At 34.7% G+C, this 18,365-nt stretch overlaps 1 long non-coding RNA gene across 1 annotated transcript in view; it reads right to left on the bottom strand.

Moving 5' to 3' along the window:
- Positions 1-1,630: 1,630 nt before the first annotated feature.
- The window catches only part of LOC120758235 (uncharacterized), a 30,532-nt gene continuing 13,797 nt past the window's right edge, over positions 1,631-18,365 (bottom strand). The window contains exon 3 of the long non-coding RNA XR_005702816.2: positions 1,631-5,985. This is a non-coding gene — a long non-coding RNA (uncharacterized LOC120758235). The remainder of the gene's footprint in view (positions 5,986-18,365) is intronic.

Here is an 18,365-nt window from a genome sequence, read left to right as displayed (position 1 = left end):
AAAAATGCAAACACCTTTCAGGCACATTAGCCTTAAATAATGGAGGGTGAGAAGGAGGGGAGCTATGACAGTGCTGAAGTTTTGGGAGGATTCTGGATGTACCTCTGTCTGTCAACATAAAAGATGCAGTGTTGTTGCTTTTACAGACAGAAATGAAAACAAGGTATGTCTGCCAAAAAGTGGATTAAGAATTAGTTGACTATTCATTTAATTTTATTAATTTGGAGTTTGTGGTGAATTATAAAGCATAAGCTGAGAGACAAACTGTTGGCAAAACATCTTAAATACAACTGAGGAAAGTGCATGCACTGGTGGCTGGCATCAGTCCTGTAAGCTTCTCAGAGGTGGTTTCAATAAATTCAGAAAGCCCTTACACATTTTGAGATAGATATGTCAGGCAAGTCAGAATCCCTCCAGTTCTGAAAGATGAATATTATTATTTATATACTAAATGTTTTGAAATTAAATATCATGTGCAAAGAAAATTCAAGAATATTTATACTGAGTGTTTAGTCTGCTATGTGGCAAACAGATTTTTTCACCTGTCCATTGGATTCTTCTTTCTGTTTTATCAATAAATGCATAATAAAAGTTGGTAAATACTACATGATAATTTTATGAAGAAAATAAATGGTCTGCTACATAGCACCAATGTACACAATTTCAATCTAGTAGATCTGGCTAGAGCTGGCTAGTAGATCGTCAAAAGATACATTAAAAAAGAAATTTAACATTGAATTTTTTCTAAATGTATCCAGCAGGCATCTTTACTAGGCCCAGTGCTATTCAGTATTCCCAGCATTGACCCAGAGGTGCAAGTACAAATTACCATGCTAAGGATCTGAGGATGACAGAAGGATTACTCTGAGAGTACATAATTATGAAACCAAGGAACAGGAGATCTCTTTATCAGCTACATCCATTGCAAGAAATTATCATCTTAGGAGAGAGGAATGCATAGTTAAACATAATACAAATGGATTTCACCTCTCAAAAATGGGATACAGTGACACAGAGTGCCTAGACTCTGCAAGGACTTAGGGGTCATAGTGGACCGTCAACCCAACTTGAGCTCCCACCATGAATGCAATCCTTGAACCCTGATGCAATTGTTGGAATAACTCCCACAGATCTGTTGTCCATATTTTAATGAAAATGGTGGGGAAAAAAATGTAGACTTCACAAAATTTCATTTTAAGTTAATTTGAGAACAGAAGAAAATTGTTTGCTGTGAAAGCATAAACTCAGTGTCTGTAATTATCAAAAAGGAGGGCTGAGTATGACTTGATTAAAGTTTATAGATCATGGGAGAAAACCCTCACATGCAGATTCTTTATCCTGAAGGGGAATGCAACAACCACCCAACCATTTCCACCAACACCCTAAATAAATAAATAAATAAATAAATAAACAAACAACACTAAAAAATCAGAAGCAAAATAGTTTTTTAATAAGGAAAATAAATGTGAAATATTTTGCCCAAAAATGAGGAATCATGACTATTGGCATATCTTCAAATTGTGGTACAAGTTAAAATTTCATCATAAATTAACTATTCCTTAATTAAATCATAATTTTATTGGACTTGATGCCAAATGAATGAAACGGATAAAATGTGAAGGTCTTAAACAAGCCCACAAACTAGCTATGGCTGGATTTCAGAAATCCAAAACAGAATAAAAGAAGAAAAAAAGGAGAGATAAATTAGAATGATCTATTAAAAATACATTGCCTGAAGATCTGTGGCCTGGCTTGAGACTTTTGTTATAATTTTAAGTGAGGATCTCTGACTCAAAACCATGTGCTCTACTGTGGTATGTATTGCACAACTATGGAAAATGTCTTAATGTAGGTATTTTTCATTCACATAAAATTGTCTGTAAGAATTTATATCCCAGGTGGTATGATGTTATACAGAAACAATATCATGTGTTGTTCAGCAAGTTGTGCATATGTTTAGTTTCTGAGGCCAAAAATCAGGATGTGGTTTGAAGAAAAGTGGGAGGAGTCAACTAGTAAAAGTGTTATACCATATGACAAGCTCAAAAAAAGAGAGCATATCAGCTGGGAAAATATATAGCAGAAGCAGAGACTGCCTTTACTGCAATAACCAGTGATCTGCTGCACACATGTGCACATTCTCATACCACTGGAGTTTTAAAAGTATGGTACTGCAACCTGTTGTGTTTGCATAGTTGGAACATCTGTAACAATGCAGCAAAAATGACTTTTCTATGATGCAATCTGATGAGTTGGGCCAGCATTAATAATTCTGAATTTCAGCATATTAGATATATACCAAATTACTAAGACTTTTTCTTTGTTATATATTAGATATTTATTATTGCTATGGGGTTTGTTATTGTTATTTTTATTATTATTTATTATATGGCTTTCATGTCTAAGACAGGAGACAGGGTGCTCATGTCCCACTGTACAGAAGTACACCTGTAGACTTGCTGTTGATCTAGTGAGGATTCTGAGTAATTTCCTCTAGAGGGTAATTGTCTGCAAGTCAACTCAGTGGTTTTTAAAGGTATCAGAATTATAGCACCCATGATCTGGAAAATGCCCAACCTGTAAACGATTTAACATACCTCGTCCTCAGGTGAGTCACGCATCTCCTTAAGTCTGAAGATGTTTTAGTGACACACCTAATATAAACAACTGGAAACATTTTTTGATCCTTAAATTAACATACTAGGTCTCCTTGTATATTTAACTTGGCTTAGAGATTCACAGTTCAGTGAAAGTAAACAGCTTCAATCTCAGTAGAACACATAATATATTAATTAAAAAAATAAAAATATCATCAAAGCAGTTTATATACATCTACTCTTGATATATAAACCAGTTGAAATAGTAGAAAAACAGGCTTTTTGTGGAAATCACAGCATTTGTAGCTCCCTGACTGTTTTCTCTATTCAGTTTTTCAACAGTGTTAAAATTTTCAGGTTCCATATGGACACATTTGTCACCTAAATTTCTTTATTATGTTCAATCATGTTTGCAGTAACTATTTTTTTTTTAATTCTATGTTTTCTGACTGTATGATTAATGAAAGTAAATAATCACCAGATGGAATGCAATTCTGCTTCTTGAACTTAGTAATACAGTTAAAGTAACTTGAAATAACAACATACACAAATTAGTCATTTTCACAATTAAAACATAAGCCCTAAAGATGTTCCTATTTATTTAAATCACTCTGGGTTTAATTAAAGACAGATAACAAATTGTTATCAATGGTTAATCTCTTTTTTAATCTTAATTCACCAACAATTATAACACGTCCATTTTTATCATACACTAGTTATGGTTCCTTCTGTTATAGTAGAGCCTGATATATTTGTTGGCATCTTGTGAGCATGTCAGTGATAAATAACAAGCATTTCATACACCTGTGCTTCAGCTGTGAGCTGGCACCTACCACTGGCAAAACTGCAGGTAACAAACACTATTGTCCCTTCACTGGTAACCTAGAGAGAAAAACGTTACATTCTTACTTTTGAAATTATGGTAAAACATTTTAATTCTCTATCTGGTGAGTTAATTGCCTTTCCTACCCTAAATGCTGAAAGTTTCAGATAGGGCAGGAGTCAAATTATTTTAAGGCTTTTTATGTCTCTAAACTTAAAAACTTGAGCTCTTGTTCCGGGCCAGAACACATTTCAAGACTCTTCGCAAGAGCACGGAGCTACACTCAGGGTCAAGGTATGGGATATGCTAGAGGACAAATCTTCTTTACAGTCCCATTGACCAGCCCTGTGGTGACAACCAGCCACACTGGAGCAGAGCTAAAGGCTGGAATCATGGGGCAGGGGTCAGGAGACACACCACCCTCAGTGTACCCGTTGCCTGTTGTCAGAAAATACATGAATAGTATTGTACTGCCGGAATAAACTGTGGAGAGGCCATTTGCTTGCTGTATTTTATGCTTGTATAGGTTTTCTACAGATTCCACTAATTTCCTTTTCTGTATCATAAATATGTACAGCCATATAGCAACAGGTGTGTTTCTGTCACCAAAATTCTCTACAGGAGATTCACAACACAAGGTGGGTTTTTTTTTAATCTTGTTCTGTCAAGAAATAGTAATGAAATCAGCCTGCTTATCTAATGGGAAAGCCATGGCATTTAAGATGTTAGCCGGAGAAAATGTTGCTGAAAGTTTAGTAGCTGAAATATAAGATATGGGCCATACTAATTTCAAATTTTTGTGAGGATGACAGAATTCTGATGATGATGAGATCTCCTAACGAAGGCTTTTTTATTCACAGCAGCCTTCATTTCCATCAGTCTCCAGAGACCAGCATGTTCCAGAGAGGATACCAAAAAACAGTCCATTCAAGAGTTTAAAAAAAAAAAAAAGGCAAACCCAAAAGTCACCCCACTTAAACATTGCCCAAATTGCCCTAGAGAGCCATCTCCTCAAAGATGTGTAGTCCAAACTTTTATTTTAAAATCATGAGGGCCAACAGGCAATTTTAAATACTTTATGAAACATTTTTCTCTTTCATTGTGAAACTTCTAGAGACTGCACAGCACTGCAAAAAAGAGCATTATCATCTTCTATTTGCAAACTGGGAAACTAAGATTAAACACCCAACACAATTTTGAAGCAGCAGCAAAGAACAGGCCCTGGATCATTCTTTCAAGCTAGCCCAACACTCTGTCAAGCAAATCCTTTTTTCCACTGCCTGAAGATTTTCTTCACTGTGAAATGCCTTTTTTTGTTGTTGTTGTTTGTTTGTTTTGCTTTGCTTTGTTTCCTATTTTTTTTTAAGAAAATTAGAGAATTTCTCCAGGTTTTTGTTTTGTGTTATCTTTATTATTTCAGAAATCCTCTCACAGTTTAGAAAAACGACAGCTTTCCAGGCTGCATTTATTCATTTCTGTTGAATAACCCTGATGTCTTAGTGCTTCCTTTGTGAATGGAAAAAAAAGTCATTACTTGTGCTTCCTCTTAACATTTACATTCCCACAGTTAGTACAGAAACTCTTACTGACATGTCTGGAAATTGTATTAACCGTACAATTGTACTAATTGCACTAAATTCAAGGGTTTGATTCAGGAAAACATGTCTAAAACACAAAAGAAAAAAAAAAAAAAAGCAACATTAAAACACATAGTTAAATATTTACCTAATTTTGTCACCAAAAACATCTATAAGCACTGAGGTGGAAGGGTGATAAAACAGTAAAATTCATTGCATGAATCAATAATTTTCCTTTAAAAACAGTCTACAGTCCTAATCAATTAAAATACAATCTCCTTCAGTTTAAAACTATCTTAAGAAGGGTCAAAGATTTGTCCTGCAAGCTCTGACAGTCAGTTTAAATAGTCATTCATGCAAGCAATGACAGAAACACCCCATCTTCCACGTTCCTCTGGTAGGACAAAAATCATATAATACAACAAAATAAAATTAAACAAATTTAAAACAATAAGACTTTTCTGCCCCAGACTACATCCTGCTTCTTTTAGAGCTTTCAGGAGCCTTAATGGTTCATAGCAGTGGGCAACAAAGAGTGACCTCTGAACAGTTCTGGGATTTAGACATGTAAATAATTTTTTCTCTTCGAACTTGAAAATGAAGGCCACAGTTTGCTCTGCTACCACTCATGGGGCTTTGTCTGATGACACAGATGTAGAAGCTTTGAGAAAAATGGAAATCTTAGTTGCCAGAAGCAAAACCGTGAGCAACTCCTGGTAAGCGAGGTCTCTCATCCCGTTGCACATCACCATCTCCTTTCTGTCCCTTGCCTGGTGGCAGGGGCTCTATCAGTGCTGCTGTTACGTGCTGTGCTGGATCTCAAGCTGGCTTTGTCACTTCCAAGGTTTTTTCATATGATTACAGGCAAGAGAAGCTTTAAAGTACACAGCCTGTTAAATTCCGGTAAATATACTGCTGCATATTTCAGAAGGAGCTCCTTACCACATGGTTCACAATTAGTGTGTCCATTTCAGCACTAAAAAGATACCTAGGAAAAGAAAATGTGTGTGTAAGTACAAAAAAAGCATCAGAATAGAGCACTTAGACTGAATAATTAATACAGCTTTATGTTTTGCAACCATATATTTTAATCATCAAAGATGACTAAGGCTACAAATTCATGTTTATTGACAAGGACACATTTCTTAAGTCACCATTTAAAATGGATTTTTATGGCTGGTCTTAATAACCAAGAGGCAAAACTATGTTGTACTACATGAACATACTGAAGATACAAGTTAGATGGCCAAAATGAGTCTCTAACTAACTAGTTAAAAAGGCAGTAGAACAGTTATTGAGGCAAAACAAAGAAAGAATTGTCTTATTCTCCCTGTATCTATCATTTTAAATATGAGCAAAATCACCACTTAGTCTAAAAAAACCCCAAAGTTAACAAATTTACCAGGCTTGCAACACACTACAAGTATGCATCATGAGTTTACATAACTAATGAACATCATAGGTCTTCTTCATAATGCTGATTTCAGCAAAAGTACTACCAGGAAACATATTTTGGACCAAAAGATAACACTTTCTCACCTCATTTTTACCAGTGAGTACACTTTCTTCTGCTTCACATGATTTTACCTCCCCTCACATTTCTTCACATCCTTACATAATTATCAGACTACTAAAAAATATTTTAATCCAAATAATCCAGTTTCCTTTTAAGAACTTTTCCAGTAGTGTGCTTAATAGTTTAAGCAGAAATATAGACAAAAAATATTTTGCTCTCTTGAGGCATATAACAGTTACACACACACACACACAAAAAAAAACAACCTTCCCATAGCTTCCTATTCCACCACAGTTGTACCATGAGGTTTACATAACACTTAAAAAAGAAAAAGTTGTTTCATTATTCTGCAGTGTCTTGTGTCCCTGCATTGGCATGAGTGTACACTTTGTATACTTCTACAGTATAGCCTGTCTGCGCTTTCTGACCATAACGGTGCCAGCTACTAAAGGAAGCAGTTTCAGTCTGTTCTAGCTCAATGTCACAGCTCAGGTGGAGGTTACTGCTCCCTCAGAGCTGCCACTGAGGCTGCTTGTGGGGACACTACCTTACTCAACTCAGCCAGCGTGTACCCAACTGATTTAAATAGGTAACTCGTCAAAGAAGGCAGGTGTTGCTCTGGGAATGTAAATTCTGCTCCCGAGAAAAGTGATCAGAAGCTTGGGGCAAGATGAAAATTAAAGTTATATATACCAAAGATACAGTTAGAAGAAAACGCATTATCGAGAACCAAGTTAAACCTAGTTATATTTTACTGTCATAGGACTGTTTCACCAACAGGTGATTTTATATTTGAAAAGTGACTAATATCACTAAGGTAATTCCCGGCTACTGGTAGGAACTTTACATGGTGAATTAATACAGTGAAAAGTGACTTAAGATCCAAATATGCCTCAGGATGATTTCAACGGTGACTATTTGAAAAGAATACCCCAAAGAAATCCACTAAAAAGTCCATTATTTAAACAGTCCCCAAAGAACTTCTGTCAGCAAAACACAGAAAATGTAAAGCAACAATAACTAAACTTCTGTAAAACAAAAAGGAAATTCCTCTTCTATGGTTTTCTTACCTGAGCTGGAGAGGCAGCAATTCATAATTGAAAGATTTATTCAGAATGGAATATGTAAAACTCTTAAGAACAGTGTTAAAATGCATTACACGCCACAACTCTCTCCCTTTTTTTGTTTCCATCACTCATTGGAAAAATACTCCATATTTTTCAGTTTATTCCCAAATGTACTGGCCAGGAAGAAATAAGTCTACAGTGGTTTTTTTTTGTTGTTGTTGTTTTTTTTTTGTTTTGTTTTGTTTTTTTTTTTTTTGGTTGGTTGGTTGGTTGGGTTTGGGTTTTGGGGTTTTTTGGGGGTTTGTTTTTTTTTTTTTTTCAGGGAGCTTTTGTGATTAGTTGGGGTGTTTGGTTTGGATTGGATTTTTTTTGTGTTTTCTTTAAGTTGTGCTGCATATTGCTTGCTTATTTGGACCAGGCAAGCTTTCATTTAGTACTCTCTATACCTTATTCACATCTGTCAACAAAAAAAGCACATCGCAGTCACACACCAAGGCACAAGTCACAAAACTCACAGAAAAAGTAAAAGAAATGATATTTATATGTCATTTTGATAGTCAAGGGAGAAGAAGTGCCCCAGTCCCTCTTTCTAAAAATAATGCTTCATACAGGTGTCATCTCTGTATTTTACTGGAGTTATCAAAAGAAAAAAAGTTGTCATTTATGGAAGTTGCTTCCTGCTATTGAAATAAAATGATGTGCTTTAAATCACAGTTCAGTTCTTCTATACCTTTCTTCCAAGAAAATCATTCTTACATGTAGGGAAATGGGAAAAAATTGTTTTATTAACCCACTGTCAACCTCTCTCTTCTACACAAATAACACAGAGAAACTCTCTTCTGGTCATCTATTCCTACCAAAAATTGATTTATGGTGTTTGTAATGTCTTAAAAAAAAACAACAAAAAAAAGAGTAAAAAAGAACAAAACCTGTTACTCCTGCCACCCGTAGCAATGGCAAGCTGATAAAAATCCTCACCATATTTTCTTGTCAGGCATACCTAATAGAGATGAAGAAGTCTCTAATTAGGGCATTAATTCCACATTGCAGTGCAGTTGCAATGCAAACTTCCATTTACTGACAGGTGCAATATGTGGGTGCAAATTTCTTGGCATCAGCAATCTACTCTTTTGCATTTACATTGCTAAGCAACATCATTGCATTGATTGACTTATGTACAGTACTACACTTTCACCTCTTAGGTACAGAAAGGAAAGATTGATTCCAATTTCGGTGCCACAGTTTTAAACAGATGCAGCACCAATGAATTAGGTGCACTTACTCCTAATTTATGGCCATGGAAGAAAAATAATTTTCTTGATTACCCTACTATTTAGAAAGCTCTAACTCTTTTGGATAGAATAAAGTTGTCCTGGTCTAAAACTCTCATGACAGTCAGGGGCACAGTTACATGTATTTTTCCACAAGAAGATGGCAGCTGTCCTCAAAGTGTAATGAGAGTTAACTAGGAAAAGGTGATTGACTGATGCTGAGGTTAATTGCTTGTTGGCATGCTAGAAAGCCTATGCTAACAAGTGCTGCTTATAACTAACAAGTGCCAATTATTTCCTTATATTCCAGTACACATTATAGTATGCTAGGCACTATCCAAACATACAGAAAGATCCAGAAATCCCTGCCCAGATCTGATAAGTTAATGATTTGAGAAAACTGTGCAAGTTACTGATGAAAATGGGTCAGTGCATGTTGCTTGTCACAAATGTACAGTTCTTCATACAATGCTACGACAGAGAAAAATTTTGTTAAAGCTATCAATGCACTAAACATATATTTGTAATGAAAGTATAAATAGTTTTCTGGTCATAAACTTAATTTTCCCCATTGCTGAACAAAAGCTTACACTAACAGATCGTTCTTACTATGGCATTATTAGAACCCTGTGATATTTTCAAAGTGTTTTAATCCTGTTTCCATATCTTTGTGGGGGAAAAAAACCCATATATATATATATAATTGGTGACCAATTGCACATACTAGCCTGACCATTTAATAGGTAGATTGCTATGTAAAATATTGCCTAATATTTGTATAATGCATTCACCTGGCTTGAAAAATGCTGACAGAACTAGAATGCATAGCATCATCCATTCTTAAATTGATATTAAATTCATAATTTTGTTGCTAAAGCATCAGTAAACACCAAATTTAATTGCATTAATAAAATACGAATTATGAAAAAGTAGGATTCTAGTGACTAGTACATATTTTGCCTATGATAGTAATGATTTTAAATAAGATAAAAAGTAGCATCCCCTCAAGAAGAGGAATTTAATGTACCAAAAATTAGAGTGCAAAGTCAACTTGCCTCTCACCTCCTCCTATACAAGTCATCTACCTTGTATCAATCAGAATAAAACAAGGAAAGTTGATCTGAGTAGAAAACTGTCCAGGCTTTCAGGCTTTCTTTGCAAGAAGTCTTACAGTGCTTGGTAAAACTGCATGCTTTGTCTGTTACTCCTTGCCTAACTTCAGACTAAACATATGAAACGGCATCACAATGTAGTCACAAACTTGAAAGCCCTTGGAAATACATTAATTGCGAACATGGGGGATTTTAACACCTTTTTCTAATTGTTAAGATGCAGAAAGTGTCAAATATGTTGGTAAGCTGTTGAAAAAGATAAAAAGTGCCTAAGCTGTGGTTTGATCTCTCCTAGTCCTCCAGTACAGGGAACATTTCCGCACAATGCTATCTCAAGAATTCAAAATAACGCAACAAAACTCTAACCATACCGCTTGTTAGGTAGGCACGAGAGCTCAGCACAGCGTTGGGTGAGGTGACCATAAAAATGAACATATTTAAGAAAATCTAAGAACGTTAAAATTGTATTTGCAAATATTGCATTGGTATTCCTAGACTGTTATAGAATAGATATGTACGTTTCTCTACCCATCGAACACTTAATAAAAGATAACTCCTCTAGGCAATTTGCAAACTATAGTTTCGTCAAGATATATGTCAGTGTAAATCAGGAACCTTCAGTTCTCGGTTTTTTCTAAACAAGTGTGCCATAATCTTTCCTAGCCCTGTTTCTGTCAGACCCTCATAAATCTACCACATTGTTCTGTCTCTTCAGAATGCAGTCAAATTCACAAATATTTTAAAGGTATAGTGAAATACACATATAGCAAGTCCATCATCCTTCATCCTAGAAGGAGTTAGTAATTTCCTTCACCTGCAGTATATATTTCATTTTAACACATCTTTAATAGACACCAACTAATCATGTTTAAAGGCTACCTCTTTATTATTGCCCTTTACCCATAAACTGCTCTTTTCACTGACCTTAATATATAAGGTGAAGATAGGCAATCATTTGATATAAATGCTTACATATATGATTTTGATTTCAGTATATGTAAGGTAGAACTAGTTGGGCTGGACACAATTTTTTTAATTTACAAGTGCCATTGCAGAATATATATTTTTTGTTCAAAGTCACCTAATACCCTCAGAAATACGGATGACCCTAATATTCAATGCCTTTCCTTTTCTTTTTTTTCCTATATCCTGTATTTTGTAAAAGAATAAAAACATAATGACATTTGTAATTTCAGATATTTTAAGAACAAAGTACTATGTGAATTTTATAATACAAAAATTCTCTTTTCCTGGAATTACAGTTTTGTATTTATTAAATGCGTTCACAGGCTCCCTTAGGATGTGAAATGTATGGAAATATATGTGCATTACTAAGGAAAGAACTAAATTTATTCTTTCCCCACATCATGCTCTTCTTTGCAGTAGAGGTTTTTAATTCAACACAGAGCTAGAATGAGATGGAGCCAATTTCCTGGTCTATATGTGTGACAAATGCTAAAAGTGGCACAAGATTAACAAATTAGTTGATGTATATATCTTTAAATATTTTTGACTATGTCCCAAATCAAAATTCATGCTTATTTGAAATGAGGATTTCCTTAGAGTTAAGTATTAGACAGTAACCTTATGAATTCTTGTAATTTTAGGACAGAATGATGCCACATCTGACAACTAAAGAATAGCAACCTGAAAAAATGTCTAAGAAGATTTTTATGGCCGATCACTCTAGTAATAACAACTTTTATTGCAATAAATTGTATATTTTAATGATAAAATCTGATCTTTAAATAAGAAATTTGCTTTGAAAAAAATATTTCAGTACACAGGTATTTCTCTTAAGCATGAATAGTTACACTTTAATAATTATCAAAATATTAAATTCTCTTGTGTTAAGCAATGTATCAGATAGAAGCCTTTTTTAAAAAAATGAGTAGACGGAGATCTACAGTATAGACAAGGGTGTCATTATAGAAAGGTTTCTTTATGATGGTTTGAAATAAAAAGTATGGAACTTGACCTTTTTAGCTGACATAGTAATCACCTACTTGATGTAATCCAGATATCTAACACCAAACAATAAAAACATCTGTGACAACAAACCATGTAAAGCTTGTGGAATTATTTAATTTTTTAAAAGAAAATATAGCAATATTTAATAATCAGATAAGCCTGGATTGGTTCTTCTTACACAAAAACTTTTGTGTTTTGCAAATGCTAGTTTTAAAGGGCTATAACTTAGAAGTGAAAGTTTTTAAGTTTGCATGCATATGTTTTGGAGTTACCTCATTCATTCTTCTTTTAGGACCCTGTCATAGTCCACCTGTTTTGCTTTTGCTTAAGTTACATCAAAATAATAGCTTTCTTTAGAGGAAAAAAATATCATGCATTTCTACTGACTGTATCCAAACATGATAATACACTAAAAATTGAAGAGGAGCCATATTCGGGTTGCATGTCTCAGTCACCCAATCTCCCTTTCACGTATCTGTTCATGTTGACAGACTATGTCATAATACATCAACAGAGAGATCAGCATAGAAGAACAAAAATTCATCTCCTGACAGCAAGAGGAAAACTGATTTCTACTATTAAATTAGCAAAAATATACCAGTATTTCACTACCAATAAAGATACCATGGCTAAAAACATTTGCCATACTATAAATTTGAATGAGCATAGGGAATTTTTTGTTTCAATAATCCTTAAACACAAAAAAAGGGAGGGGGAAGAGGGTGGACTCAAGGATGTCAACATCTTTACAAGCAAAGAATTGATTTCTGGTAAAATGTGCCCTTATATTTTGGTTTTGTTATGCTTTTAAATATTAGTTCTAAATATTCATTTAATTAGAGACCACTGAGCACTGTTTTTGCAAGATTCTGTTCTGACAGAAGCTCGTCCTTATGAGGTCAAGGAGACGTGGAAAATGCTCTGTGTCAACAGAGTGCATTAGCTTCTTTATTTCTGAGAATTTCAACTCATGTAAGAAGTATCACTAGGAATTTAACAATACCTGGAATAAATAATGTCTTTTTGCAGCCTGGGGCAACATCTGCCACTTATGCATTAATTCTGCCCCTGTTTAAACACTCTACAACATATGCACTTCTCTTTTGTCTGTTATCCTAGAGTTGTGTTATTCCCAAATATTGACATCATCTACTTTTATCATCACTAACTGCTCTGAAGCTTCCTAGTCTCATGCTCAGCTCTATTTCTTTCTATTGATTATCTTCCTCACTCCAGCAGGTAGCTAGCCAGCGAGGCTGTCCTGAGAAATAGCTTCCAATGACTTTATACGCACAATTTACACGGAATTGTTTAAAGAAGATATTAGCCTCAATACAAATCAGTGAACCTCATTTAGTCAATACTGCACAATTCAGCTGTTGGCACCCTGTCACATGTTAGTCTTTAAAGTCAACTACCATACCCAATCTGCACATTAGCCGTAGTATTTAGTTTCATACTAAAATGAGGCTAGTTTTTCACTTTTCTTTTTGAAATCTATTCAATATATTTTCTACATCACCTCATTGAACCATATGATAGCAATATAATTTTAAGTATAAAAACCTGAGATTAAATGCTTGATTTTTGACAGTGTTCTTAAATATAATAAATTCAAAGGGAAATACTGTTAAGTTAAAATGGAGTGTTTTTCATTAAGTCCAATCAAATGGTAGACAACAAAGGATCTTTTATTTGAGAATATGAAGTGAAAATGAAAACCAGAAAACCTTTACTAAGAAAAGATCTAGCTAAATTATGTTGGAAGGAGGTCTCCAGATTGAACCTGGGTGTTTCTTTTGCTAAGAATGAATTAAACTAAGATGCACTATGGGCGAACAGCTTACAAAAAAGGAAAACCTGTGCTTTACAAAAATGAAAACAGGGCCTAAATACAGCTACAAAGAAAGTTCAAATATTAAAAAAAAAAAAAAAAAAAAAAAAAAAAAAATCGCTACTGTAGCACCTAAACTACTCAAAGAAATTTGGGGGATGTTTTTTTCCCTTTTGCATTGCACAGCAGGGTTCCAAAATCCTCATTGGACATTTATACAAAAATAATCTTCTCCTTTTAGCCTAACAATGATCTAAACTATGATTTAGACTACAGATAAAAGACAGATGAAAAATAAAGTATATGTGCACATCTCTAAATCTGCTACTAGAGAAAAAAGACAGCTCTTTTGTTTTCAACCTGTATTAGACACACTTATTGTACTGTATTCAGCATATCCATGATGTTTATATTAAAGTTTCTATGTGCATCCTTCAGCAGTAGGAAATAAATAGGTATTTTTTCTAATTGTTGGAAGAGAAATACTTGGTTTTGGCATATTTGGCAAAGAAATTCTTACATCTTGCCTATAAAGTGTTGATCATGCAAAGCATAAATTCAAAGAAAACCTGCAAGGATTTGTGGCTATTACGTTTTGCAGGAGGCAGAAAATAAAAAGAGGTCTGGGAGTATAAAGATTTTTAAAAAAAAAAAAAAAAAATAAAAAGACGATAAAACAGCAAAACAGAAACCTCCACTACATAATATATGGTCAGTATTTTAGAAAACATAGAGGAAACATGTAGAATCCTTTTTAAGTCCTGATGAGCAATCATCTGGACTTATTGATACACAGAGGTACTGATACCAATACCTTTTGAGAGAAGGTAAAAATTATCTGCCTAGTGAGCAACTGGGAATATTGCTATCAGACAATATCTTTATTCTAAATAGTGGTAATTTGAAAATATAAATAGAAATGTTTTTCATGACCTCTGCTCCCTGCCCTTTTCCCTTGAAAGCTGAGGTTCTGAGCCCCAGGTAGAAAACAGATGCTGAAAGATGACCAGTCTGCTCTTCCTGATACATCTTTGTATGCACACACACTCTCTCTCACCTACACACATTTATTGCAACCTGATGCTCATGGAAAAGCTTTTTCCTCCTTCTAAGTTTCTACAAGGAACATTTCAGAAATCAAAGGGAAAAAAAAAATTAAAAAGCAGTGAGGACAGAAATAGCTGCATATTCAAGCATCAAAAAGGCAGGCGTGGTAAGAGAATTCCTAGTGTTCTTGTCTGCAGCGCTCTGCTTTGCTGTTGGAAGATCTGACAGGTACTTTTCATGGGTCTACATACGCTTATGACAAGTATACTTGGAAAGAGCAACCTTCCAGGTACTGTTTGGCCTATTTACTTGGGTAGACCTGCTTTTTTAAGATAAATGTTGTATTTCAGCTGCTCTCTTCTGTGCATGTGCCTACATATTAAGTATTTTTTTCCCACTGATTACATTAGTAATCACTAAAGGAGATGCAAATTCCTTTGCTTATTTATTATATAAATTACATCTTGGCAAATCTTACAAAATATTTATATCTATTCCGTGCTTAAACATGTTATAATTGTTCTACTGCAACATTTCCTCAATACTATATTAGTACTTAGGTCAGTCATGTCTTACAAGGATTGATAGATAGAATTGTAGTTGGAAAAACAGTTAATTCAAGGTTCATTTCTAAAAATCCTACCCTTTTAAAGTTAATTCCATGTTATATACGAATGTGTAATAAATATTCTGGATAAGCAAGTGTACTGACAGGAAATAAGCATACAATGAACAATGCATTCTGGGGAAGATGCAGCATACAGAGTAAAACAACATACGCATTCCAAAAGTTTACAAAGTGAGTTTTATGTAGCTGTTGGCTTAATGTAATAAAAATACATTAATAATTATTGCCTGTGCCTCCTTTCTTTGTGACAGGAAAAAAACCCACAAAATTTCTAACCATTCCTTATCCTTTTTGCTCATTTTTTAAGATGCAAGGACTTACTATGTGCTTAAGTTGAGGCATAGGGATCACATCTTTCATATTGTCTTAAAATGGTAACTGGGTAAAAAAAAAAGACAAACCTAGGAAGTAGATAGGTATTTTTAATATTTAGGAGAAAGAACAACTTTTGTACCTGAAACTAGAAAGCATTTGTAGCCCATTATTTTCTTTTTAATGCAGATAGTTCTACTTGCAGATCTCAGGAATTCTTTAAAATATGTCCTTACTACACAGAAAAGTGCACAGGAATAATTTACAGCCAACATTGTTTAGCCATTTAGGTAGGTCTAGAATATCCTACTTAAAATATCTAATAGAGAAAAAATATTGTCTTCCCCCTAAAATCATAACTATTAAAATATTATTATATTATTTATCAGTAGGCATTGCTAGTTTCTTTGCTTGATTAGGTTTTGATTAATGCTCAGAAATTTAAATTCAGACATACTTAGCCTCTGATTTTTAGACAGATGTCAGTCAGCATTAGTGTATCAAATTTTTCATCAGAAAATAGAGATGCATGTTAAAACCACTTCAAAAAACACGGAGTTTCTACATGGGACCATATTATCAATGCTAATTATATCCTTACAATAAGCATTTACTGGGGCAAAGAGGGGAATCATACTGGTTACAGAGTATGTGAATCTCAACTGGACATAAAGCTGCCTGCTTTGCTTCCTGCTTTCCTTCTTCAGCCTCACAGTTATCTATTTAGTATAGGGAAATATTACAGAACTATCAAAGATACTTTAAATAAAGATATTCTCCTGACGTGGTTAGCTTGGTGTCCATGCTTCAGCATAACTATCCAGGCTGCAGTGGTTGTGTGCCAGTGTTAAAAACACGTATGTAGCGTGTTCTTTGTGTGTGTTTGCATGCTTGTGTAGGCAAACATTTCATCACCCCTGAGCGTGTGACTCTGTGTGAGCGTGTGTTTATAGCCTAGTGCTGAAAGCGAGAGCGAGGTCTGAGGGTGGAAATGAAGAGCATTTCCTTTTGGAAGAGCCCTACTTGACCAAAGTCCTGCCCTGCAGTTTGAGAGAAGGGTGGGAAAGGGCACTGCAAGAAAAGTCCGACACTGCAGCCCACTGAAGTTACTTGCAGTTACCAAATGTGTTTTAAAGGAAAGTTTTAGAAATACAGAGCTTAGAGTCCTATGAGCTGTATTAAGGAATCACAGCTACACAAATTAGGCTTACTATTAAACTACCTTTCAGGGGTTAAAGTTAAGTGGCAAACCAGATGCACCATTTCACTGCAATTCTAAAGATAATTCTAAAACGATGCTCAGCTGGTGCAATATGTTATTTTGTGTTCACAAGATGAAGTGGAATTTAAATTTTAAAAACCGGTAAAGATTTGAAGAGTTTTGAGGGAGGCCTATTTACCTTCCACCTAATTCAAAAATTAGTCTTGGCTGTCTTCTCACTCCATCAGTCCTTGAATCAAAATTCCAAATCAGAATCTATTATTTTCTTACTCATGTTAAGCAGCATTAAGTAGAGGGAAAGGATTTTATTTACATTAAGAAACCAATCTTAGCATTTTTACGCAGGAAAAACACCTTTCAGAGGCAAGAGCAATTTATGTTTCTAAAAAACCCAAAAACTAATCAAACAAAAAACCTCCAAATAAACCAGCTTTCATTTTCCACCATTACTTAATACCTTTACTTACATTAGATTTTACTGCATTCCAGAAACACACAAGAACAGAGCGCAGCTTGCAGTGTCAGTGTTCCTTCTCTCCCTTTCTCTCCCTCTCACCCACACCATTCTGATTTTAAATTTGCTAGAGCCTGTTCAATTTATAAATAACCTTAAACTGTTGAACTGGTCACTAGTTTATTTGAACAGGAGACAATGTTATTGAAACAAATCTAGTTAACAAGATAATTAGCTTTTGCAATATTCCTCAAAAGGCTGGAAACCAACAGTTCATCACAGCGCTATACAAACACCAGTATGTAATGTTAAGCCTCTGCTTAGGGGGGTTTCTATCAAAACTCACTGGTCACATCACCAACAAAGGTATTGTTTCCAAAAACTATCCAAGGGCCACCAAAACTGATTTATTCACTTTAAGTGGAAGGATGAAAATATTTTCCAATAGTAACTGATACTGTAAAAGTGTAGGCTACTGCTGGTGTTGAAAAGATGGGGCTAGAACCACAAAAATCCTTTTTCTTGCTTCCACAAAAGGCTTTGGGCCTAATTATTTTTAAGTATAATCCAGCCAACATCTTCTCATGCTTAGCTGCACTGAGTGACACTATTTGTGATGCCCAGTCTGCTGAAACTGAGCAGGTTGCTGTCAGTTTAAAAATGACTATAATAAAAGTGACCATGAAGATGGATCTTGTGATTTTGCGTTTCTAATCAGTCATCTGTGAAGAACACTTTTGCTTTGATTCAGCAGACTGGTGACAGCCATGATTGATAGTGCATGAGGATGAAAAAAGGTTATTAACTGTCTTCCTATTAAACTCAATGTATTACCCCTCTAGGTGCATCTCATACTTTAACTTAAAGTACTTACTCAGGTAAGGTCAAAAATGAACTCTATAAACACAGTATCCATCCTGTTGTAGATGAACCA

This window comes from Hirundo rustica, chromosome 1 (assembly GCF_015227805.2).
Source record: "Hirundo rustica isolate bHirRus1 chromosome 1, bHirRus1.pri.v3, whole genome shotgun sequence".
Lineage (NCBI taxonomy): Eukaryota > Metazoa > Chordata > Aves > Passeriformes > Hirundinidae > Hirundo > Hirundo rustica.
This window is presented reverse-complemented; position numbering and strand designations above follow the sequence as displayed.